This window comes from Cynocephalus volans, chromosome 11 (genome assembly GCF_027409185.1).
Source record: "Cynocephalus volans isolate mCynVol1 chromosome 11, mCynVol1.pri, whole genome shotgun sequence".
In the NCBI taxonomy this organism is placed as follows: Eukaryota; Metazoa; Chordata; class Mammalia; order Dermoptera; family Cynocephalidae; genus Cynocephalus; species Cynocephalus volans.
The window spans coordinates 115,420,857-115,448,037 of record NC_084470.1 but is presented as its reverse complement, the minus strand read 5'-3'; the positions used below and the strand labels follow the sequence as shown (position 1 = coordinate 115,448,037).

The 27,181-nt window shown below is 35.6% G+C and overlaps 1 long non-coding RNA gene across 3 annotated transcripts in view; it reads right to left on the bottom strand.

The window, feature by feature from the left end:
* The window catches only part of LOC134391036 (uncharacterized), a 66,163-nt gene that overhangs the window by 22,402 nt on the left and 16,580 nt on the right, over window positions 1–27,181 (bottom strand). For 2 of the 3 annotated variants that reach the window (XR_010024901.1, XR_010024902.1), the window contains exons 4-5: window positions 25,473–25,542; window positions 12,349–12,447 (exon numbers count right to left, since the gene is read on the bottom strand). This is a non-coding gene — a long non-coding RNA (uncharacterized LOC134391036). The remainder of the gene's footprint in view (window positions 1–12,348; window positions 12,448–25,472; window positions 25,543–27,181) is intronic. The other variant, XR_010024903.1, reaches the window with a different exon arrangement.

Below are 27,181 nucleotides of genomic sequence, written 5' to 3'. Positions count from 1 at the left end.
AAAGTCCTTGATTAGATACATAATTTGCAAATATTTTCTCCCAGTCTATGGCCTGTCTTTTCATTCCATTAATGGTGTCTTTTAAAGTGCAGAAGGTTTTAATTTTGATGAAATTGATGAAGTCCAATTTTTTTTTTGTTATGGATCATGTTTTTGTTATCATGTCCAAGAAATATTTGCCTAACCCAAAGTCAAAAAATTTTCTTCTTCTCATATTCTAGAAGCTTTATAGTTCTAGTTCTTACATTTAAGTCTATGATCCATTTTGAGTTAAAATTTGCATATGGTTAGAGGTAAGGATATAAGATCTCTTCTTTTCTTTTCTTTTCTTTTTTTTTTGCATATGGATGCACAATTGTCCCAGCACCATTTGTTGAAAAGACTATTTATTATTTCTCCATTGAATAACCTTGACAACTTTGTCAAAAATCAACTGACTAGAAGGGAGGGAGGTTTTGGTGATGGGGAGCAATAATCAGCCACAATGTATATCGACAAAATAAAACTTAAAAAAAAAAAAACAAAAAAAAACACTTGTGTTCCAAAAAAATGCTGCCGTAGGCATTGTGTAGGCTGCTAATCTTATTTATCCTTTGGCCTGACTGATACATTTATTGTTGGAAACCATATGAGATTTTTAATAGTCTGAGTTAAACCTCAGTACACAGATGATTGACTATATAATTCTTATGACACAGGATGTGTTTAATAATTTCTTTAGTATTGATGACCATCTCTGAAATGAGGTCTATAAATTTTACTCATAATTCTTTAAGAATTATCACATCACTCAATGTTTCCAAGTCAGATTAATTCAGATGTTAAGTTCCCACTCTACAAGGATGTAAGAAAGTAAATATCAATCACGTTTGGGACTTTTATCCACATGGCCAGGATTTCCAGCAGAACACTTGAGAAAAATCTCTAAGCTTTGGTTCATACTGGTTGCCTTTGATACATTTAAGGGCTGAGATGTCATGTCTTTCAGTGGAGGACAATTTTCATGCTTCTGTACTCAACTTAGGCAGGGGATATCTGCAAAGTCTGGCAATGTGTTAGCATCGGCTGTAAAATCATTTTATTATAACTGAAAAGCACAGAAGCTCAGGAAAAAATATTGAGATCTGAAATATGAATTTTTCCAAGAATGCTGTGTACCTTTTAAGTATAGCATAAAGTGAAGATTTAAAAAAAGTTATGACAAAATTTATTTTTGATTGTTTTATGCTATAATCACTATTTATGTAGCTCCTCACATGCATGGAAAGAAAAATAAGAATTCTTAAAGTGAAAATAGATTTGATAGTTTACTTTTATATATCATTGTTAAAGACACCTTTTTCCCTTTAGTTGTTCCAGGAGCCTTTGAAACATTGTTAGATAATGACATAAGTAACAAATCAATGCTTAGCATGAAAATGACAATAAAAAATTATATTTGTGTATCCAAATAATTTAGCAGTAACCTTACTAAGCTTTTCTTAAGGAGGCATTGAATTTAAAACCTTATTATAATATAATGCTCAATTTGCTTAAAATGTTGAGTAAAAGACAGTGATTCTGAACGGTTTCCTGAATTTTAAGTACAGTGTAAAGGTTTCGATTGATAAACTGACATTGACACCAGGTACCCAGAGCAGAGGTAGGCAGAGCCTCTAAGAATATTTTGGGGCCTATGAGAAATGATTACGTTGTATAATGGTGAATATTCTAAATATCCTGATTTGAACATCACGTATTACACACAGGTATTGACATTCACTCTGTACCCCACAGATTTGTACAATCAGCTATGGTTCAATAAACAAAAACAAAAAACCAAAAAAAAAAAAAAAAAATCAATTATGTTATTCTTGGACTTTCAATTCTGTTTCATTAATCTATACTATCTATCCTTAAGCCAATACCACACTGTCTTGATTACTTGCTTCATAATACATTTTTTAATTGGGTAGTATAAGCACTCAATCTTTGTTCTTTTTCAAAGTTGTATTAACTATTCTAGGTGTTTTGAAATTCCATATAAATTTTAGAATCAGCTTGTCAATTTATACAAAAAAAAAAAAGGCCTGCTGGGATTTTAGTAGGAATTGCATTCAATCTGTAGAAAAATTGGGAAGAATTGCCATCCTAACAATACTGAGTCTTCTAATCCATGAACACAGAGTATCTCTCAATTTATTTAAATCTTTAATGTCTTTCAGACATTTGCACATCTTTTGATAAATTTACTCGTATATAATTTATTCTTTTGGATGCTATTGGAAATGAAATTCTTTCTTAAATTTTTTTTTGATATTCAAAATATTTTAACATTTATTTGTACATACTTGTAGAGTACAGTATGTTGTTTCAGTACATGCATATACTGCACAATAAGTCACTTAGGGTAGTTACCATAGTTTTTTTTAAGTTTTTTTTTTAATTGAAACATAATTGATAGTACATATCTGTGGGATACAACGCTGAATATCAATATCTGTCTACAATATGTGATACTCAAATCAGGATAATTACTATATTTTTCATTACACAATGTATTCATTTTTTATGCCCCTTTACCAATTTCTTGCTCCCCCCACCCCCGGCTTCTCTGGATTAGCATAGTTTTATACCCATTACTCTACTTTTTCTCTGCCCCCTCTGCCCCCTATTCCCAGGCCTCTGGCAACCATTATTCTACTTCTATGAGAACCACTTTTTTTTTTTAGATTCCACATATCAGTGATATCATGCAGTATTTATCTTTTTCTGCCTGACTTACTTTACTTAACATGATGGTTTCCAGTTCCATCCATATTGCTACAAGTGATAGAATATCATGTTTTTTAATAGCTGAATAGTATTCCATTATGTATATGTACCAGTTTTTTTAATCCATTCTTCTGTTGATGAACATTTAGGCTGATTCCATCTCTTGGCTATTGTGAATAGTGATGTGATGAACACAGGAGTGCAGGTATCTTTCTGATATATTGTTTTCATCTCCTTTGTATATACACCCAGTAGTGGGGTCGCTGGGTCATAAGGGTAGATATACTTTTAGTTATCTGAGGAAACTCCATACTGTTTCCCACAGTGGCTGTACCAATTTACACTCCTACCAGCAATGCAGGAGTTTCTTTTTCTCACATCCTCACCCGCATTTGTTATTTTTTGTCTTGTTGATTATAGCCATTCTAATTGGAGTGAAATGATACCCCATTAAGGTTTTAATTTGCATTTTCCTGATGATTTGTGATGTTGAGGGTTTTTTCATGTGCCTGTTGGTCATTTGTATGTCTTCTTTTGAGAAATGTCTATTCAGGTCCCTTGCCCATTTTTTAACTGTTTGTTTGTTTGTCTGTTTTTGCTATAGAGTTGTTTAAATTCCTTATATATTCTGGATATTAGCCCCTTGTCTGATGTGTAGTTTACAAACACTTTCTCCCATTCTGTAGGTTGTCTCTTCACTTTGTTGACAGTGTCTCTTACTGTGCAGCTTTTTAGTCTGATGTAGTCCCATTTGTATATTTTTGCTTTAGTTGCCTGTCCCTTTGTAGTCTCACTCAACAAAGCACTGCCAACTCCCATAACGTTTCCCCTATGTTTTCTTCTAGTAGTTTCATAGTTTCAGTTCTTAAATTTAGATCTTTGGTCCATTGTGAATTGATTTTTATGTATAGTGAGAGATGGGGGTCTAGTTTCAATCTTCTGCATGTGGACATCCAATTTTCCCAGCACCATTTGTTGAAGAGGCTGTCCTTTCCCCATCATATATTTTTGGCTCCTTTGTTGAAAATCAGTTTGCTGTAAGTGTGCAGGTTTATTTTGGTGCTCTCTATTCTATTCCACTGGTCAATTTGTTTTTATGCCAGAACCATGCTCTTTTGGTTACTATAGCTTCATAGTATATTTTGAAGTCAGGTAGTGTGGTACCACCAACTTTGTTCTTTCTGTTCTAGACTGCTTTAGCTATATGGAATCTTTTGTGGTTCCACACAAATTTTAAGATTTTTTTTTTCTATTTCTGTGACTAATGTCTTTAGTATTTTGGTAGATTGCATTGAATGTATAGATTGCTTTGGGAAATATGGACATTTTGATTATGTTAATTCTTCTGATCTGTGCACATGACATGTTTTTCCATTTATTTGTGTCATATTCAATTTTTTCACCAACTTTTTTACAGTTTTCATTGTAGAGGTCTTTCACCTTCTTGGTTAAATTTACCCCTAGGTATTTCTTCTTTTTGGGGGGTAGCTATTATGAATAGGATTATTTTCTTGATCTCTTCTTCGGCTACTGCCATTATTGGCATATAGGAAGGCTACTGATTTTTATTTGTTGTTTTTGTATCCTGCCACCATACTAAATTCACTTATTAGTTCTAGTAATTTTTGGTGGAGTCTTTAGGGTTTTCCATATATAGGACTATGTCATCTGCAAACAGGGATAGTGTAACTTCTTTCTTTCCAATTTGGATGCCCTTCATTGCTTTCTCTTGCCTATTGCACTGGCTAGAACTTCCAGATCTATGTTGAAGAGTGGGAAAAGTGGGCATCCTTGTCTTGTTCCATATCTTAGAGGAAAAGCCGGCAATTTTTGTCCATTCAATTTGATATCAGCTGTGGATTTGTTTTATATGGCTTTCAAGAAAATAACTTGAGGTACACTCCTTCTGTACCTAATATGTTGAGTGCTTTTATCATGAAAGGGTGTTGGATTTTATTCAATGCTTATTCTGTGTATATTAAAATGACCATTTTTTCCCCTTCATTCAGTTGATGTGGTATATCACATTTATAGATTTGTCTATGTGGAACCATTCTTGCATCCCTGGGATGAATCCCATTTGATCATGGTGTATGATCTTTTTAATGTGTTGTTGGATTGTTTGCTAGTATTTTGTTGAGGATTTTTATGTCTGTGTTCATTAGGAACATTGGTCTGTAGTTTTCTTTTTTTGGTGTGTCTTTTTCCATTTTTGATATGAGGGTAATGCTGGCCTCAAAGAACGACTTTGGAAGTATTTCTTCCTCTTTAATTTTTTAGAAGAGTTTGAGAAGAATTGGCATTAGTTCTTTTTTAAATGTTTGGTAGAATTTGGCAGTGAAGCCATCTGATCCTGGGGTTTTCTTTGTTGGAAGACTTTTTATTACTTCTTCAATCTCATTACTTGTTATTGGTCTGTTTAGGTTCTCTAACTCTTCATGATCCAACTTCAGTAAGTTGTTTGTGTACAGGAATTTATCCATTTCTCCTAGGTTTTCCAGTTTATTTGCATACAGTTGTTTGTAGTAGTCTCTTGTGATCCTTTGTACTTCTGTGGTATCAGTTGTAATGTCTCCTTTTTCATTTCTGATTTTATTTATTTGAGTTGTCTTTCTTTTTTTTCTACTCTAGAGAATGTTCCATGTGCTGCTGGGAAGAATGTGTATTCTGCAGCTGTTGAATGAAATGTTCTATAGATGTCTGTTAGGTCAAGTCAACCTATAATAGAGATTAATTCTGATGTTTCCTGTTTAATTTTCTGTCTGGATGATCTGTCCTTTGCTGAAAGTGGGGTATTAAAGTCCCCAACTATTATTGTGTTGGAGTCTCTCTCTCCCATTAAGTCCAACAGTAATTACTTTATATAACTGGGTGCTCTGGGGTTGGGTATGTATATATTTAAAACTGTTATATCCTCTTGTTGAATCTATCCCTTTATCATTATATAATGACCTTCCATATCTTTTTTTATTTTCCTTGGCTTGGAGTCTATTTTATCTGAGATAAGTATATCTACTCCTGCCCTTTCTCAGTTTCCTTTTGTGTGAAATACCTTCTTCTGTCCCTTCACTTTCAGCTAGTGTATGTCTTTGTCAGTTAACTGAGTTTTCTGTAGGCAGCATATTGTTGGTTCTTGTTTTATAATCCATTCAGCCACTCTGTATCTTTTAATTGCAGCATTTAATCCATTTACATTTAGGTTTACTACTGATAGGGAATTGTTATTGTCATTTTGCTATTTTTTTCTGGTTGCTTTGTATATCTCTCTTTTCCTTTTATCTGGTCTCTCTTTCTTTGTGGTCAAGTGGTTTTCTCTAGCTTTATATTTTGATTTCTCACTATTTATTTTTAGTATATCTCCTCCAAATTTTTGTTTTATGGTTACCATGAAGCTTACAAAAACATGTTATACTTATAATAAATTATTTTAGACTAACAACAACTTAACTTTGGTATCCAAGAAAAAAGAAAAAAACCAAATCCAACTCTACATTTTGGCATATTTCCTCCAACTTTTTGACAATTTGTTGTTTCAAGTTACGTGTTGTAATATTGCCTGTCTCATATGGTTGTTGTATATGTTAGTGTCATGTTAGGTTGGTCCTTTAGTCTTCATACTATGGATGCAAGCAGTTTATTCACCACCCTTATGACACTGAATTATTCTGAGGTTGTCTTTCAACTTAATTTACTAATGAGTTATGCACCTTCAATTATTTTCTTGCTGCTCCTTAGTATCATCTTCTTTCAGACTGAAGAACTCCCTTTAGCATCTCTTGTAAGGCAGGTCTAGTGTTGGTGAATTCCCTTCCCTTTTGTTTGTCTGGGGAAAGACTTTATTTCTCCTTCATATTTGAAGGTTAGTTTTTCTAGGTACAGAACTCTTGGCTGGTAGTCTTTTTCCTTCAGCACTCTGAATATATCATCCCATTCTCTTCAGGTCTGTCGGGTTTCCACTGAGAAATCTGCTAAGAGACATATTGGGGCACCACTGAAAGTAACGTGTTTCTTTTCCCTTGCTGCTTTCAGTATCCTCTGTCTTTGGTTTTTGATACTTTGATTATGATATGCCTTGAGGTGTTCCTCCTTGGATTGAATTTGATTGGCAACCTCTGAGCATCCCGTAGCTGGATGCTGTCATCTTTCTCCGTATTTGTAAAATTTTCAGCCATTATTTTCTTGAATATGCTTTCTACATCTTTTTCTTTTTCCTCTCCTTTGGGTATGCCAATTATGAGGAGGTTATTTCGCTTGAGGGAATCCCATATGTATTGTATTTCTGTCTCATTTTTTCTTATTCTTTTTTATTTTTGCTCCTCTTGATTGGATAATTTTGTGTGTTTTATTTTTGAGCTCACTGATTTTTTCCTCTGTTTGATTAGGTCTGCTGATGGAACTTTCCATCAAGTTTTTAAAATCAGATAATGTGTTCTTTATTTCTGGAAATTTTGTTTGTTTTAAATTGATTCTATTCCTTTGTCAAGTTTCTCATTCTTCTCTTCAATTTTTTCCAGATATCATTTAATTTTCTATATCTGTATTTTCTGGTAACTCCCTGAACATCCTTAAGGGGGTTATTCCGAATTCTCTGACATTTCATAGACCTGCTGTTTCTCTGCATCCATTGCTGGTGCTTTGTTTGTTTCCTTTGGTGGTGACATATTTCTTTGTTCTTTCTCAATCTTTGTGTATTTACATTGATGCCTGGGCATTTGAGGAGATTGTTACCTTTCCTAGGTTTTACAGGTGTTCTTTGGTTGTGTTAGATCTTTACTGGTTAATATCAGAGCTTTGTCTCTGGTCTATCGGTGTTTTTTTTGTTTGTTTTTTGGCCTTTTTTTTTTCCCATTCTGGAGTGGATTGTTACCCCCACAACTTAGACTCTGCACTAACACTAATGTGCTGTCCTGTGGCCAGTTCCCAAGTTAGTAGAACTTCCTGTGGGGACTCAAACTTGAGCTCTGTGCTTGAGCTAAATTGCTACTTTGCTGCTGATCCTCTGGGGAAGGCTTTCAGTGTGGATTGTTAAATCACTTCTGGGTCTTGGCTGTGTGGTATTTCCAACCTAGGACTGAGTCTTTCTTGCAGGTGGTGCCCCCTGCAGTCCTATCATAATGACAGATTTCCACTGAGACCAGCTGCCCATGCTGCACCCAATGTTCCCTTGGTGGGCCAGCCTTTCATCTGCACTCCAAACTCTTCCTGTGGGACAAGCCATGTACATGTCCCTCACGATAACTCACCAGCCTCTGGGCAACTCCTTTCCCCAGTCATCTGCAGCTTCTTGCTCCTATGCAGGCCCAAAGGAATCCTGCCAGTGGTCTTTATGGCCTGTGGACTGGTATGGTGCACTCCAAAGCCCTCCTATCCCCTGCAGACTCCAAGTAGGTTTATGTGAAGGGTGCTGCTGTTGCTGTTTCCGGCTTCAATCCGTGTGCAGCAGCTACTCTGAGCCTCCGTATCAGGGTGGCTCAGAAGCAGCGAGGGATCAGAATGATAGGCTGCCATCCTTACACCTTCTCGCTGTGGCCTCTCATGCCTTCACAAACTCCACAGGTCTCTCCTTCTCTTCCCCGTTCCAGTGGTCCCAGGTTGGCAGTATCTGCTTTTTTTTTTTTTTCTTCACATTTTTTCAAATATTTTATTAGAAACATTTCAAGTATACAGAAAATTTAAAGGAATTTAGAATCTGCTTTTTAATAGTTGTAAACTGGTTACCTGGGGGAAGAAGCAATGCTGGGAATTGCCTATTCCACCATCTTGATGTTATCACCTTAATCTTGGTTTTGGATAGATCATTGCTAACATATAAAAATACAATTAATTTCTTCTTATTTATCCTTCTAAACTTGTTTATTAGTTCTAGTAGTTTATTTATTTAGATTACTTAGGATTTTCTATGTCTTTCATTCTTTCTTCACAATCTGGATGGCTTTTTTGTTTCTTTTTTTTTGCTTTACAGTACTAGCTAGAACTTTGAGTACACATTAAAGTGTAAGAGCTGACATCCTTGCTTTGTTGCCACAATTGGAATAATTCAGTCTTTCACTGTTAAACTTGATGTTGGCTATAGGTTTTTTGTAGGTATCCATATCAAGTTGAAGAAGTTTCTTTCTATTCCCAGTGTGTTGAGAGTTTTATCATCAATGGGTGCTGGATTTCGTCAAATTTTTTTTTCTGTGTTTACTGGGATGATGGTGTGATTTTTGTTATTTATTTGATTAAAATGGCATATTACATTAATTGATTTGGGGGTTATTAACCATACTGGTATTCCTGGAATATGGTATATAATCCCTTTCAAATGTTCTTTGATTCAGTTTCTTAATATTTCATTAAGAAATTTTGTACATACTTTCATGAAAAATACTGGTCTGCAATTTTCTTTCCTTTCTATGTGTTCAGCTGGCTTTGATATCTGGCTGATACTGTCCCATAAAATGAGTTGGAAATTGTTTTGTTTTTTGGGTTTTTTTCTCCTTTATTTTCTGGAAAATGCTGTAGGATTGATATCCTTCTTCCTTAAATTTTAGATAAAATTCACCAATGAAGCTGTCTGGGCCTGAGCTTTCTCTTGTGAGAAGATTTTTAATTATCAGTTCCTTTTCTTTACTTGTTATTGTTCTTTTCAGATTTCCTATTTCTTCTTGAATTGGTTTTGTTAATTTGCACCTTTCTAGTAATTTGACCATTTAAGTTGTCTAATGTGTTGGTATAAAGTCATTCATAATATTCTCTTATAACACTTTTAATTTCTATATAGTCAGTAGTAATGTCCTATCTTTCATTCCTGATTTTGGTAATTTGTGTCTTTTCTTATTTGTTTTTTGATCAGATAGCTGAAGATTTACCAATTCTGTTCATCAAAGAACAATTTTATTGTTTCAAGAATCAACCTTTGGTTTTACTGATTTTCTCTATTATTTTTCTGTTGCTTATTCCATTGATGTTTGGCTCTGATCTTTAACATTTCCTTCTATCTGCTTGCTTTGGGTTATTTGCTTTTTTTGTTTCAGTTTCTTCAGGTAAAAGTTTAGATTGTTAATTTGACACCCTCTTCTTTTCTAATATAGGCATTTAAAGCTGTAAGTTTCCCTTTCGGCACTGCTTTAGCTGCATTCTGTAAATTTTGACAGGTTGTTAGTTTTTTTCAGCTCAAAATATTTTCTAATCCCTGCTGTGATTTCATCTTTCACCCATGTGCTGTTAGTAGTGTGCTTTTAAATTTCCAAATATTTGGATATCATGTAAATTTCTCTCTAATTTATCCTACCATGATCAGAGAACATACTTTGAACAGTTTCAATCCTTTTACATCTATGGAGAATGTTTCATGTGCACTTGAAAAGAATGTGTATTCCACTGCTGTGGGTGAAGTGGTCTATAGATAAATTTTTAAGTTGTTAACTGATAGTATTGTTCAGATTTTCTATATCCTTACTGATTTTCTGTCTATTTTGTCTATCTATTATTGAAAGCAGGGTATTAAATCTCCAATTGTTGAATTGCCTATTGCTTCTTTCAATTTTGTAAGTTTTTGCTTCATGTGTTTTTAGGGCTCTGTTATTAGGAATATTAATTGCTTAGCATGTCCTAACAAATTACCAAAAACCAGGTGGCTTAAAACAACAGAAATTTATTCTCTCATGGTTCTAGAAGCTAGAAGTCCAAACTCTGGGTGTCTGCAGGGTTATGCTCCCTCTGAAGGCTCTAAGGAGGAATTTTTCCTTGCCTCTTCCAGCTTCTCGTGGCCCCACAAGTAGCTCAGTTGTGACAGCATAACTCCAATCTATGCTGCTGTAGTCATGAGGCCTTCATCTCTGTGCCTTTCTGTGTGTCCTCTCCTCTTCTTATAAGGACAGTCATTGAATGAGCCTCTACCACACCCCAATCCTCTATGTTCTTATCTTAAACTAATTACGTCTGCAAAGACCCTATTTCCAAATAAGGTCACATTCTGAAGTTCTGGGTAGACCTCAGATTTTGGGGAGGATACTATTCAACCCATTACAGTATGAATACATTTATATTGTTACATCTTCCTGATAAATTGACCCTTTTATCATAATGAAATGTCCCTCCTTGTCACTAGTAATATTTCTTAAAATCTATTTTGTCTGTGTTTTATTAGCTTCATAAAATAAATTAAAAAGCATTCTATATCCTTTCATGCTCTGGAAGAGATTATTATATATAGCATGGGACTCACCGACTCCCTGATAAGCTTAAAAGAACTGAGTAGAAAATATGCCTACCATCAATTTATTTTTGGATAACACTTGTAACTTCTTTCATGTTTAGTAGTCTATTTAAGTTTGTTTTTGTTTTGGTTTTACTTCTTGAGTCTATCTTAGCAATTTAGAGGTAACATAATGCAGTGTAATGTTTCTCAATAGGAGTTCTATTTACAGGTTGGATGGGTCAATTCTTTATTGTTCAGAACCATCTCATACTTTGGGTCCCTAACTACTAAATGCCAGTAACTTTCCCCAGTCTTTATGACAAGCAGATCCATACTCTGTGTATTTCCTGGGGGGAAGGGTAGTATTTGAGAACCAATGGCATAATTAAGAGGGTAGATAGAATATGGAGACAGACTGCTTGGGTTTGAATACAAGCTCTGACACTACTGAACAAACCTTGATCAAATTACTTGACCCCTCTGTATCTCAGTTTCCTTATTTATTATTGTAATAATTAGATTAGTTGATACATGTAAAGTTCTTAGAACTGTGAGTGCTTGATAAATATTAATGAATGTCATTCCACAAATTCTTTTATCTCAACAAGTTTTTATATGGCAGGATAATATTTTTGAAATATTAACTTTTTTCCTATTAGTTCACTTTTTCTCTGTCCCTCCTTCCATTTTCCCTTTAAGCAGTGAGGTAGCTCTAGCTCTTTGCTTTAGGGAAGGGATAAACCAGATTAGAAAACAGAAAAAAAGAAGTCTTCCTGGATTTCATTTCTAAATATCTAAGCCTTTGAGGAAATAGAGAAGGTTCTGTATATAGATAAAATATTAAGGGGAAACATAACTGGAAAGAAATGAGTTTTCACATTCCTCCATAACCTTACCCCAAGCTACAATAAAATTTCCCCAAACTGAGGAAAAAAAGGATACAGTGGGGAAGTGATGAGTATAAACATTGATAGATTCTAAAAAGATGGGCCTTGTACCCTGATTCATAGGCACCAGGGAAGCAGTAAAAGTCCGTACAAATAGGAGGGCCCTAAGGTTGGGGGAGGGTGGTTGTACTATGAACCTTGAGGCAGTAACATGATACCAGAGAAGTGACTGGGAGATGAGATTATGCAGACCAGGCTTTAAATAACCTTGCACTTGGGCCAAGCCCGTGGCGCACTCAGGAGAGTGCTGCGCTGGGAGTGCGGCTACGCTCCCGCCGCGGGTTCGGATCCTATATAGCAATGGCCGGTGCACTCACTGGCTGAGTGCCGGTCACGAAAAAGACCAAAATAAATAAATAAATAAATAACCTTGCACTTGGTACCCCAGCATGGCAGTGAAGGAGCAGAATTATGCACATGCCCCTATATGTGATGTGAAATAACACAGAGAGAGCGCCAACATACCTGAAGGCACCAGGCAGACAAGAATGAGGACATCTCAGTGGCAAATGGTGTGGTCAATGACTGAGGACCAGAAAAGATGATGGACATTTCAGAAGATACCTAAGTGAACATATAACATTGAGATAACTAGGTGAGTATGAGTATACCAAGGGGTTAGACTCTCACCAGCATTACTGCCCCACTTGGGTGATGATGGAAGCATTAACAGGATGGAGCTTCTGTCCCCATGGGTCTCTGGGTGACTACAATGAGAAGAAGCTTCCTTGCATTCCTCAATGGACAAGCGGAGTGAGAAAATAAACCTCCATTGTTAAAAGCTGCTAAGATTTAGGGTTGTTTGTTACTATATTCAAATATTCCTTATCTTGTCTGATACATTTGATCTGATTATCCAAATCATTTATAGTCCTACTGATATTTTACTTGCTTTTTCTATCAATTACAAAGAAGTGTTTTAAAATCTTTCATTACGATTTGGATTTTTCCTTATAATTTTTTCAATGTTTGCTGTCTATATTTTGAAGCTATTATTAGGTGTATTCGAATTTTGAATTATAGATTTTTCTGGTAAATTATGCCTTTTATTATCAAGCAAAGGTGACCTTATGACTCAGAAATTTCACTGCTAGGTATATACTCTAGTGTATAGTGAAACATATGCATCAGGATAAATTACTAAGAATGGCAGTATTGTCTGTAATAGCCGCAAACCAAAAACAAACCATATATACATATACACCAACAGTATAATTGATAAACTGTGGTATAGTTTTACCAAGAGTACCACAGGTGTACAAAAATGGAGGAATTACAGCTTCACAAAAATATGGATGATTATCACAAACAATGTGGAATAAAGGTAGGAACATAAAAAAGAAGATAGAATGATTTTATTTATATAATGCCCCCCAACAGGAAAAACTGTACTATAGTGTTCAGGGGTGCATAGATATATCATAAGACTATAGAGGTGACAATGTGTATTTCTAATTTTTATTGAAGTTACATACACAGAGATGTATGCACTTTTCTATAGGTATATTTTACAATAAAATAAGAGAAACAAAGGCTGAGAATGAATTAAACATCCAACAACAGGGTTAAACAGGACAGATACATGTTCCTGTGGAAGTAGACTAGGAGACTAGTAATCCCTGCCTGCTGATTGGTGTTTGAGGTTACTGACGTTTGTCTACTGACTCTAAAGTGTGTACGTTTAGGATATGTGTTGTCTAGGATAATGCAGGAAAACATTCAAAAGAATGCTTTATCCTTGATGGAGAGACAAACTGGAACCCAAAAATGAAACTGTCTGGAGAATTTCTGCTTTTCAACAAGAAACTATCTACTTCCACAATCCACCAATTCCCAGATCTATTTGCCCCTGGAAGCAAAAAATTATCATAGACAGGGACAAGTCTGATCCAGGGGCCTATGATGTGAGTTTTAGGCAATTTCAGTGCCTTGAAGATCCTGAGGCAATTCAGGGCAGGAAGCCACCGGTACAGCATCAGTTGCTGGTATCTTTCCGGGCTCTGAGGACTTGATTGGAGTTTTACCAATTCACAACAAGAAACCTGATGGAAGATTTAATCAAAATTCTTAAAATTGAGGGTCAACCTGGGGATGATCAAATTTCTTAAGCCCAAATAGAACCTTCCCCTATAGATTCACGTAAGACTAGATGCAGAATTACATCTGTTGCTTCTGACTGACAAGGCAGTGAGGGAGCCTCCTTATCCAGCCCTGAGAAACCAAAACATTTGGCCCTGGTGAGATCTTCAAGTAGTAGGTGGAGACTTCTACTTGTTGGGATTTTCCATGAACTTTTCTCATAATTATCTGGTTATATTCTTAGGCCACTTCTCTCCAAATTGAATATTTATGAGAACATTCAAGATTTTTTGGTCTCACCTTCTTTTCCTAGTATAGCTTCTTTGGGGAGGAGCCACACCAAAATTTCCATTTTATTTCCTTGGCTGTCACTTTGGGAACTTTTTTTTCTAAAAAGTTATCCCTTTCCTTATTTATCTGCTGTCCATAAGTTTCTAGTGTTTGTTTTTAGTATATTTTGTTAATTTCAATTGCTATTGGTAGAAAGAAAATCTATAATTGAAACACAGTCATCTTGAATAAGGGCAGTCTATTCTACAGTAAATAAAACTATGGGAGAGATTTAGAAAAAAACTGGCTTAGTTCTTTGACATTCTGGTTCATTTCCTTTGATTTAACTGTCTAAAGGTCTCATAGACCCCAATTTCCGTGCTCCGGAGAACAGCTTCTCTCTGGGGGTTAAGGACTCCTTAGGGTAAATGCCGTTTAAATAGAGCCCTCTTTCAGTTTCCTGTTCAAAAGTCAGTCAGCTGGTTGTTTTTTGTTTTTTGTTTTTTAATTTAAAAAAATTAAGTCAAAATTAAATTTGGGGCTGGGCAGAGGCCCTGCACTGACAAGATAGGCTGGGCTGGGCAGCAGTGGCAGCAATGGAGGCAGCTGTGGAGGTCACTGAGGTGCTGGCTAGGTGACTAGCGGGTCACTGTGGACTCAAGCAGCCTCTTTGTGTAGCCCCGGACTCTCCAGGCAGCAGCTGGCTGCAGCACCCAGCCTGCCAGTGAGCTGAGGCGGGCACACCTCAGAGCAGCGGCCACAGCAGACAGGTTAAAGTGGTGAAACTGAGGATGAAAATTAATACATTACAGCTTTCTTAAAGTCTGTGGTATAGTTGTAACCTTTGAAGACTGTTAAAATCATAACTTTAAATTTTACTAAAATAAAAGAGCATATATGTGTCCAAAAATTAAATTTAATAATTCTTTGTACATATCCGGGGGTATGGAGTTGAGTGTCAATAGCTGTGTGCAATAGGTGAAGTGCTCAAAATCAGGATAATTAGTATATTCAACATTATACAATGTAATCATTTTTTGTGACCCTTTACCAATTTCTCAGAAAACCTCCCTCCTTCTCCCTCTTTCCGACCTCTGGTAACCTCAGTTCTGTTCTCTCCTTTTGAAAGTTCAACGTATTATTGTGATTGTTGTGTTTCTTTCTTTTTTATTTTATTTTTAGCTCCCACTAATGAGTGAGGACATTTGGTATTTCTCTTTTTGTATCTGGCTTATTTCACTTAATTTTCTCCAAGTTCATTCATGTTGCTGCGAATGGCAGAATTTCACTCCTTTTTATGGCAGAGTAGTATTCCATTGAGTATATATACCACATTTTTGTCATCCAGTCGTCCATCGATGGACATTTAGGTTGGTTCCAACTATTTGCTATTGTAAATAGCACTGCAATAAACATGGGAGTGCAGATATCCCTTCAACATGATGATTTCTATTCCTTTGGTATATACCCAGTGTGGAATTGCTGGATCAATATGGCAGTTCTATCTGTAGTTGTCTGAGGAACATCCATACTGTTTTCCATTGTGGCTGCACTAATTTACAGTCCCACCAACAGTGTAGGAAGGTTCCCCTTTCTCCACATCCTCACCAGCATTTGTTATTCTCTTTTTGATAATAGCCATTCTAACTGGGGTGAGATGATATCTCACCGTGATTTTGATTTGCATTTCACTGATGCTGTTGATGAGCATTTTTTCATGTGTATGTTGGCCATCTGTATATCTTCCTTTGAGAAGTGCCTATTCAGCTCCTTTACTGATTTTTTAATTGGGTTATTTGTTTTTTTATTGTTAAGTTGTTTGTGTTCCTTGTATATTCTGGATATTAATCCTTTGTTGCATTCATAGTTTGCAAATATTTTCTCCCACTCTGTAGGTTATCTATTTGCTCTATTATGCAAAAGCTTTTATTTTGATATAATAGCATTTGTTTATTTTTCCTTTTGTTGCCTGTGCTTTTGGGGTCATATTCATAAAGTCTTTGCCCAGTCCTACTTACTGAAGTGCTTTCCCTGTGTTTTCTTTTAGGAGTTTTATAGTTTCAGGTCTTATATTTAAGTCTGTAATCCATTTTGAGTTGATTTTGGTATATGGTGAGAGGTATAGGTCTAGTTTTATTCTTCTACATATGGATGTCCAGTTTTCCCAGCACCATTTACTGAAGAGGCAGTCTTTTCCCCAACTCATGTTCTTGGTGTCTTTGTCAAAGATCCCTTGGCCATAAGTATGTGGGTTGCTTTATTGGTTCTCTATTCAGTTCCATTGTACTGAGGTCTGTTTTTATGCCAGTACCATGCTGTTTGGGTTACTATAGCTTGTATATAATTTGGAGTCAGGTAGTGTTTTGCCTCCAGCTTCACTTTTTTGCTCAGGATTGCTTTGGCTATTCAGGGTCTTTTGCTGTTCCATATGAATGTTAGGATTGTTTTTTCTATATATGTGAAGAATGTATTGGTATTTTAATGGGAATTGCAGCAAATCTGTAGATTGCTTTGGGTAGTATGGGTTTTCACAATGTTGATTCTTCCAATCCAAGAGCATAGAATGTCTTTCCATCTTTTTGTGTCTTTTTTCATTTCCTTCAGCAGTGATTTGTAGTTCTCATTGTAGAGATCTTTCACCACCTTGGTTAAATTTATTCCTAAGTATTTTATTTTGGGGTGACTATTGTAAATGGGCTTGCTTTCTTCGTATCTTTTTCTGCTAGATCATTATTGGAGTATAAATATGCTACTGATTTTTGTGTGTTGATTTTGTATTCTGCAACTTTACTGAAATCATTTATCAGCTCTAACAGTTTTTTGGGAGAGTCTTTAGGTTTTTCTTTACATAGGATCATGTCATCTGCATACAGGGACAGTTTGACTCCATCTTTTCCAATCTAGATGCCCTGTATTTCTTTCTCTTGCCTGACTGCTGTGGCTAGTACTTCCAATACTGTGCTAAACAGGAGTGGTGTGAGTGGGCATACTTGTCTTATTCCTGTTCTTAAGGGAAAGGCTTTCAGCTTTTCCCCATTCAGGATTACATTGGTGGTGGTTCTGTCACATATGGCTTTTATTGTGTTGAGATATTCCCGCTAATCCCAATTTGCTGAGAGTCTTTATCACAAAGGGATGTTGAAACTTGTCAAATGCTTTTTCTGTGTCTACTGAGATAATCATATGGTTTTTGTCCTTCATTTTGTTGATGTGGTGTATCACATTTATTGACTTGCATATGTTGAATCATCCTTGCATCCCTGGGATGAATCCCAGTTGATCATAGTGTATAACTTTTTTGATGTGTTGCTGTACTCTGTCTGCTAATATTTTGTTGAAGATTTTTGCATTTATGTTCATCAAGGATATTGGCCTGTAGTTTTCTTTTTTCATTGTATCTTTATCTGGTTTTGGTATCAGGGTGATGCTAGCCTCATAGAATGAGTTTGGGAGAATGACCTCTGTTTCAGTCTTCTGGAATAGTTTGAAAAGCATTGGTATTAGTTTCTCTTTAAATGTCTGGTAGAATTCAGCAGTAAAGCCATCCAGTCCTGGGCTTTTCTTTGATGGGAGACGGCTGATTACTGCTTCAGTCTTGGTCTGTACAGGTTTTCTATGTTTCCTATGTCTTCTTTGTTCAGTCTTGATAGTTTGCATGTGTCCAGAAATTTATCTATTTCCTCCAGATTTTCAAAATTGTTGGCATATAATTGTTTATAATAGTCTCTAATGATTCTTTGTATTTCTGTGGTATTGGTTGTAATGTCTCCTCTTTCGTTTATGATTTTTATTATTTGGGTCTTCTCTCTCCTTTTTTTAAGTTACCCTAGCTAATGGTTGTCTATTTTGTTTATCTTCTCAAAAAACTAACTTTTATTTCATTGATCTTTTGTATCATTTGGGGGGTTTCTATTTCATTCAGTTCTGTTCCGATCTTTATTATTTCTTTCCATCTACTAATTTCATGATTGGATTGTTCTTGTTTTTCTAGTTCTTTGAGGTATAGCATTAGTTTATTTGAAATCTTTCTATTCTTTTGGTGTAAGTATTTACTGCAATAAACTTCCCCCTTAGTACTGTTTTTGCTGTATCCCACAGGTTCTGGTATGATGTGTCTTTATTTTCATCAATTTTAAGAAATTTTTTGATTTCCTGTTTAATGTCTTCTTTGACCCATAGGTTGTTCAGGAGCATGTTGTTTAATTTCCATGTGTTTGTATAGTTTCCAGAGTTTTGCTTGTCATTAATTTCTATTTCTAATCTGTTGTGGTCTGAGAAAGTACTTGAAATGACTTCAATTTTTTAAAATTTGTAGACACTTGATTTGTGGCCTAACCTGTGAGCTAACATGGAGAATGTTCCATGTGCTGATGAGAGAATGTATATTCTGTAGTTGTTGGATGAAACATTCTGTAGATATCTTCCAAGTCTAATTTGTCTAAAGTACAATTGGTCTGTGTTTCTCTGTTGACTTGTTTCCTAGATGATCTGTCCAATGCTGAGAGATGTGTGTTCAGGTCCCCAACTATTATTGTATTGGGGCCTATCTCTCTCTTTTTTTTTTTTAGATCTAATAGTGTTTGCTTTATATATCTGGATGTTCCAGAGTTGGGTGCATATATTTATGCTTGTTATGTCTTCTTGCTGGATAGATCCCTTTATCATTATATAATGACTTTCTTTGTCTCTTTTCATGGTTTTTGGTTTAAAGTCTATTTTATCTGATATAAGAATAGCTATTCCCGCTGGGTTTTGGTCTACATTTGTGTGGGAAATCTTTTTCCATCCCTTCACTTTCAGTCTGTGTATGTTTTTACAGGTGAGGTGAGTCTCTTGTAGACAGCAATACAGTTGGGTCTAGTTTTTTAATCCAATCAGCCAGTCTGTGTCTTTTGAGTGGGGAATTTAATCCATTTACATTTAGAGTTGTTATTGAAAGGTATTGTCTTACTCCTGACATTTAATTGCTTTTCTTATGGTTGATTTAGACATCTTTTGTTCCTTTCTTTCTCTTTTACTGTTTGTCTTTGGTGACTGTTGGTTTTTGAGGTGGTATGACATAGTTTCTTTCTTTCTCATTTGCATACCAGTAGTGTTTGTTCTTTCTCATGCATTCATAGTGGTGGTTATCATAATTTGGGTTCCAGGTGTAGAACTCCCTTAACTATTTCTTGTAGAGCTGGTCACATGGTGGTGAACTCCCACAGCTTTTGTTTGTATGGGAAATGCACTATTTCCTCTTTATTTCTGAATAATTGCCTTGCTAGTTATAGTATTCTTAGTTGGCAATTTTTTTCTTTTAGTCCTTTGAATACATCATCCCATCCTCTTCTGATGAGAAGCCTGCTGTTAGTCTGAAGGGGACTCCCTTAAAGGTGACTTAATGCTTTTCTCTTGCTGTTTTTAGGATTCTCTCTTTGTCTTTGACTTTTGACAGTTTGATTACAATGTGTCTCAGAGAGGACCATTTTGGATTGAATCTGTTTGGGGATCTTTGATCCTCTTGGATCTGGAAGTCTGTATCTCTGCCAGTACCTGGGAAGTCCTCCACCATTATTTCACTGAATATGCTTTCAATGCCTTTTCCTTTCTCTTCCCCTTCCAGAACACCTATGATTTGGGTATTTGTGCATTTAAGGTTGGTCTACTAGCTCTCAGATTTTCTTCATTTTTTTAAATTCTTTTTTTCATTTATTTATTTATTTACTTATTCATTCATTCATTTTGTTCTGCTTGGGTTATTTTGAAAAGACTGCCTTCAAGATCAGAAAGTCTTTTTTCTGCTTGCTGTAGCCTGCTTACACTCTCAATTGTTGTTTTTATTTCACTGAATGAGTCTTTCAGTCCCAGGAGTCAGCTACATTCTTTTTTATGGTATTTATCTCTTTGCAAACTTCTTCCTTCATGTCCCAGATTGATTTTTTCATTTTGTTATGTTGCCTAACTGAATATTCTTGTATCTCACTAAGTTTAAGATTATTACTTGGAATTTCCTTTCAGACATACCAAGGGTTTCCTGTTGTATGGGGTCTGGTACTTAAGAATTATAGCATTCTTTTGGTGGTGTCATATTTTCTCATTTTTTCATATTTCTAGTATCCCTACATTGATGCCTAGTCCTCTGGTGGTTGCTTCTTCTACTACCCTATGTGGCTTTTAAGGAGAAAGACTTCCTTCTGTAGATTTTGTTATATATTGCCCATTGTGTGGAGTGTTCTAGTTTTGGTTCCAGGTAGACTTGGTAGTTCTAGGTAGACTAGTATTTCTGGGGGATGCCAGCAGCTATGTCTGTGGCTGGGGCTGCATGCCCAGTTGGGTCTGCACAGGTGGGTAGAGGCCGTGTGGGCAACTGGAGTGTCTAGGTCCATGCAGGTGGCTGGATGTCTGGGCCCACGTGTGTGGGTGGGGCCTTGTGGGTGGCTGTGATGGCTGGGACCACACAGGCAGCTGGATGTCTGGGACCATGTGGGCTATGGGGGCAGTTGGGACCGTGCAGGCAGCTTGATGGCTGGACCCGCATGAGTGGGTCGGGCCATGCAGGCAGCCAGACAGCAGGGCCCAAGCAGGTGGGTGGGACTATGCTGGCGGCCAGATGGTTAGGATCACGTGGGCTGAGGAGGCCACGCAGGCAGCTGGAAAGCTAGATCTGTGCAGGTGGCTGGAAAGCTGGAGCTGTGCAGGCACCCAGTGCTGTGAGGGCAACATGAGTTGCATGGTGGGCTGTGTTGTGCAGTATGAACTCCTGTGTGGGCAGAAGGGCCATGGCTCTGGGACTAGGCAATGGCACAGGAAACCTTGGAGATGGTGGAGGCAGGCTGGGGCAGGAGCAGGAGGGTTACCACTAGGCAGTGCTCACCAATGAGCAGATTCTTTCTGCCACAAGGGAGAATTCCTCCTGGCTGATCCTGGTTTGAGAGACATGGCAGTAGTTTGAGAGACATGGCTTCACCACATGGCTCCTTCTCCTCTACACCACCCTGCTTGGTTTTCATACTCCACAGAGTCCTCACCAGACTCCCGCTGCCCTCCCATGTTCTCCCACTGATGCTCTCCCCTGTACTTAGTTGTCCTTTCCTTGCTCTGGTCCCTTTCTGTGGGAGAATCATAGGTTGGGCACCTCTAGTCTGCCATCTTGCCCCCATTCCGACTCTCAGCCAGCTGTTAATGCCTATACTAGTCTATGCTAGGATGTAAGCAAAACTTAAAATATAAAAGACCCAAGTCTTTATCTCACAGACTTAAATTTCTATGGGGGGGGCGGGGGAGAGTGAATCCAACAGATTAATTTATGAAATAATAGCAATGATCATAATTATTTTTATTTTTATTTTTTGCACAATAGAATTGAATGACATTGCACAGCAACACAATATTAAGTGCTGTGATAAGCCACATCAGCAATAGCAGCCTTAAAGTTAAGACAAGTGAGAGACGAGTATGAGTTTGAATTTCCTGGAAAAGAAAGGATGTGAGCTGGTTTGGAATGACAGTGAAAATATGAATAGCTGGAGAAGAAGCACAGACCATTTCAAGCCAGGAAAACACTATACACAATAATTCAGAAATGACTGAACAGTATTTACAGGAAACAAGAAAAGAATTGCTCCAATGAGAATAGAGGCTTCCTGGAAGGGAGAAGTGAGACATTTGGTAGGATATTATAAGGCTGCACCCAAACAAAAAAGGTCTTGAATACCAGCCTGAGGAGTAATGACTATCTCTGAGAGGCAGTGTCCATTCATTCATAGTGTTTGAAATACTAGTGTGTCATAAAAAGTGAGAAAGTTTGAGGTGGAGTTACAGCTAGATATCCAGGAATTGGGTATAACCTTTTTGAAAGAAAAAATCTTTAGACAAATTAAATTTAACCAAGTTTAATTGAGCAAAGAACAATTCACAAATCGAACAGCCCCCAGAACCAGAATAGGTTCAGAGCAGCTCCAGTGCTGCCACATGGTTGGTTAACATTTATGGACAGAAAAAGGAAAGTGACATACAGAAAATGGAAGTGAAGAACAGAAACAGAGAGTAAAATAGTGGTTACCAGAGGCCGAGAGGGCAGAAGTTGTGGACTTGATCCCAAAACCACACAAGGTTTTCATAAGAAGGAAAAACTGCATGTTTAGCTTAGAAAAATACATGCAAAAATCCTGCAGAAAAATATTAGCAATCCAAATCCAGCAATGTATAAAAAAAGATAATACAAGGGTACGTCAAAAAGTTCATGCAAAGATTCATATTATCTTTTAATTCTATTTTTCCAGGATCTTTTTGAAGTATCCTTGTATATCATAACCATGCTGAGTTTTAACCCAGTAAAGCAACATTAAAAAATTAATCATGATAATTCATTATATACCAAATTAAAAGACAGAAACCCTATGATCAAGAAATGTCAAAAATTAATAAAATTCAATAGCCATTTATTTTTCAAATCTTATCAAAACAGGAATAGAAGGGAACTTTTAAAAACTTGATAAATGATATCTACAGAAAATTTATAGCAAGCATCATTCTTAATAATAACATTTTAAAAGCATTCCCATTAAAATAGGCAATAATGCCTATGGTGGTTGTTCCTATTTAACATTGTACTAGAGATTCTATTTTATTTAATAATTCAAAAGAAGTATAAAGATTAGAAAGAAAAAACAAAGCTGCCATTATTAACAAACAATATGACTGTCTGCATAAAAAATCCCCAAAGAATATACAAATTATTAGGGATAACAAGGGACTTTAAGATATGACTGAATACAAGATCAATTTACAAAGCTACTGAATTTCTAATAACCAACAACCAATGGTTAGAAAATATCACTTGTAATAGCAACAAAAAATATATTAAAAAATAAATTTAACTAACAAAAGATGTGCAATGCTTACATTGATAATATAAAATTTTATTAAAGGATATTAAAGAATTCCTAAACAAACAAACAAAAAATACCATGTTATAGGAAAAAACTCACTGTTGTAAAGATATAAATTCTCCTTCAAATGATCTATAGTTTAAATTATATTACGTTCAAAATCCCAGTGGGTTTTTTATGGAACTTAACAAGCTGCTTCTAAAATTAATGTGGAAAAGGAGAGTGAAAATATGGCCAATAAGAAGCCAAACATTTGGACAAACTCCCAGCCAGATATCAAGATTTATTATAAAACTGTAATCATTAAGACTGTGTGGCTCTCGTACAGAGATAGTCATGTAGACAAATGAAGCAGAGTAGAGACACCAGACACAGACCCTTGAATATTTGGAAATCTGATATTTCACAGAGATGGCACTGCAGATCCTGGGGATAGGTGGCATTATCAGACTAATTGTGCAAAAACTATCTGCTATCCAAAAAGATGTAAAAAGATGAGCCATAGACAAGCCACAAACAGGGAAAATTCATGTAACCGTGTGAGGATTAAAATCCAGATTAAATTTATTTTTTAAAGAATCCTCCTACAAATCAATAAGAAACAAATAGAAAAATGAGCAGAGGATTTAAAAGTCATTTCACAGAAGAAATATAAGTGGCCAATAACCATACAGAAAGATGTTTAAATTCATTAGTAGTTTGTAAAATTCATATTAAGAACCCAGTGAGATATCTATACCCACTCAATTGGCATTGTTAAGAAGTTTGATAATACAAAGTGTTGACAAGGATATGGATCAATAAGAACCCTGTTACTGGTAGTGAAAATTGGTGTTAGTTTTGTTGTAGCTATAACAAATTAATACAACAAAACCCCACAGATAATAATATCTTATAGCTTTGGAGGACAGAAGTCTGAAATGGGCCTTATGGGGATAAAATTAAGGTGTCAGCAGGTCTGGGTTCCTTCTGGATGCTCTAGGGGAAAATCTGTTACTTTTCTTTTTTTCCAGCTTCTAGAGGCTGCCTGCATTTCTTGGTGCATGTCTGAGTCACTCCAGTCTCTGCTTCATTATATCTCCTTTGATTCTCCTACCTCCTGCTTTCATTTGTAAGAACCCTTAAGATTACATTGGACCCATCTGGAAAACTGAGGCTACTCTCCCATCTCAAGATCCTTAAGCGAATCACCAAGGTCCCCTTTGCCATATAAAGTAACATATTCACAGGTTCTGGAGATTAGATGTGGACACCTTTGTGGCATGGGGAGACTATTATTCTGCCTATAGCAATGTGCATACCCTATAATTTAGCAATTCCATTCTCAGATAAATAATCTAGAGAAATTTACACAGAAACACCAGGAGAAATGTATAACATATTCATGGTAGTATTGGTTGCAATATAAAAAAAATTGAAAACATCCTAAATGTCTGTCTACAGGACAATGGATAAAATAAATTTTGCTTTATTCACATAATGAAATATTATACAGAAGTTAATAAACTGCAGCTACATGAAAACATAAATAAATCACGGAAACAAAATATTGTGTAAAAAAGTAGTCACAGAAAACTATGTATGATATGATTCTATTTTTATAAAGCTCAAAACCAAGCAAAACGAACAAAATAATGTTTAGAGATACATACATTTGTAATAAAATAATTGTCAAAAGGCATGGGAAGGGGCAACACAAAATTTAGGATATTATTTCTGATGACAAGGCAGGTGAATGGAAGAAGGAAGAAAAATACTGGAAGGTAATCATACTGGTAATGTTCTACTCTTAAGTAAGAAAACAGATTCATTAATATATTACAAATATTCTTTTATATGCATAAATTAGCACATAAAATTTAGAGAAGCAAGTTGATAGTCTATTTTTGTTAACACAAAACTATATACACTTATTTATATCAATTTCATTTATTTCCATGTGTATAGAGAAATAACCTAAGGACATACACAAAATATTTAAGAGTGATAACGCCAAGGAAATGAAATAAAGAAAAAAGAGTGTGGTCTCTTCACCTTTTATTTAATTTATCTTTATTATTTACATATTTTTTCAAAGTACATATGCTATTTTTGTAACTATATATAAACATAAAAATTTTAAAGAATCTAATGAATTGCAATTGAAAGGTTTTATCTGTCTGTATAGTTTTCTGAGAAAACTATATTTGAAAAAAAGAAAAAGAACCCTATCAGCTTGATATCACCATGTTAACTACCATGCTAATCATTCTCTGCCTTACATCTCTTCAAAATTCTCTGTACATTTTGTGTTCCTTAATTAATAAAGTACAGTATCCTTTAATAGCCAAATCTTATTCTTATATTAAATCATTCACAATTACTTACCATTTCTTTCTTTTTTCCATTTATTCCTTTTTCTCTGCTCTCTTCCTCTTAATTTTTCCTCTGGTAGTATCTAGCAGTTTTAAAAAGAATTGGAAATGTTAGTTCTATCATTAAAAATCCCTTTATTAATTTAAGAATTTGAGGGATTAGAATAATTAAGATTGATGTTTAAATTAACTTTATTACACTGGCTGAAAAAAATACAAGATACAAATAACAGATAAAATTGTTTAATTATAGTTACATCACAAAGTTACAGATATGTGGCACTTAGGAATCCATCTAGAGGACAATATTCCTGTGGACTGCTAGACTCCAACCTCTAGTTAATCTAGAAAGCATAAGGTGTTATGCTTATTAGCAGAAGGTATATGAATGCAAATATTAAGCACTTTATTGGCAAATATAAACAATGAATTGAGTATTTTAATGAGAAAATGGAGACTATTAGCTTGCCACCTTGTTAACCACAACCACTTTCCTGACTGGAAATGAAAGTTCCCTATGTGTTTTTTTTTTTTTTTTTAAATTATCCAGCTTGGGGCTTTACTGAAATCTGTAGTTGATGTCTTTCATACATTTTGGAAAACTTTGGCCATTATTCCTCATTCATCTTCTTTCCTTTTTGGATTCTAATTACATGTTAGACCTCTTCACTGTGTCTCACATGTCTCTGATGCTCTTTTCTACATCTTCCATTCTTTTCTTCCTCCCAACCTGATTTCCAGTTCACTAATTCTGTCTCTCTTTGTGTCTAATTTACTGGTAAATCTATCTGAGTTGTTAATTATAAATAATGGGCATTTATTCCAGAATTTATACTTGATTCTTTTTTAATAGTTTACAAATCTTTATTTTCTTGAACATATTAATCATAATTATTTAAAATTCATTGCCAGCTAACTCCAATATCTGGATTACCTGTAGGGCTGTTATTATTTTTTTCTCATTTTTTAGTCATATAGGTATATATAGTAATTTCTTAATTGAAAGTTAGTATTTTGTATTAAAAAATTCTAGAGACTCCAGATGATGTTATCTTCTTTCCCGAGAGTATTCAGCTTTCCTCCACTAGGCAAATAGAATGATGTATGATCATTGAAACCCAATCAGGGACTATGCTGAGGTGAGATTACAATCCGACTAAGGCTTGATTTACCTCTTATTCATCACTAGCCCTCCTGGGATTTCAACAGAGGCCACTGGAAGCACACATGCCACTGGAAGCAGAAGTCAATAAAGCAAACTTCTTTAATGGCATAAAACCAACAACTACAAACAGAACAGAAATTAACTGCCCTTCATGCTCTTGAAAGTTACTAAAGAGGTATTCCTGTAAAATAAGTGGAAAACAAAGGAGGACGAACCACATGATCCAGAAAATGGGTGATCAAACCCAAGAAAGAGGTAAAGGAAATCCTCAGAATGAATATTAAGAAGAATCTAATGACACAGCTGCTTAATAGGCCTCAAGAGTAGTAAGTCTATATGGGAGGATGTTAAAAGGATCTAGGAGAGAATCCTGAAATGAAATTTACTGAATAACTGATGTGTTTGAACATTTTGAAAGGAAATTTAGACTACTACTATATATCACGAACGCAGAAAACTAAACAAACTTTTTACAAGATAATTATCAAGTGCAAGAAAAACAAAAAGTTTCCTAGAAAGGAAACCATTCTATGGTTCAGCTGTGAACAGCATCTACA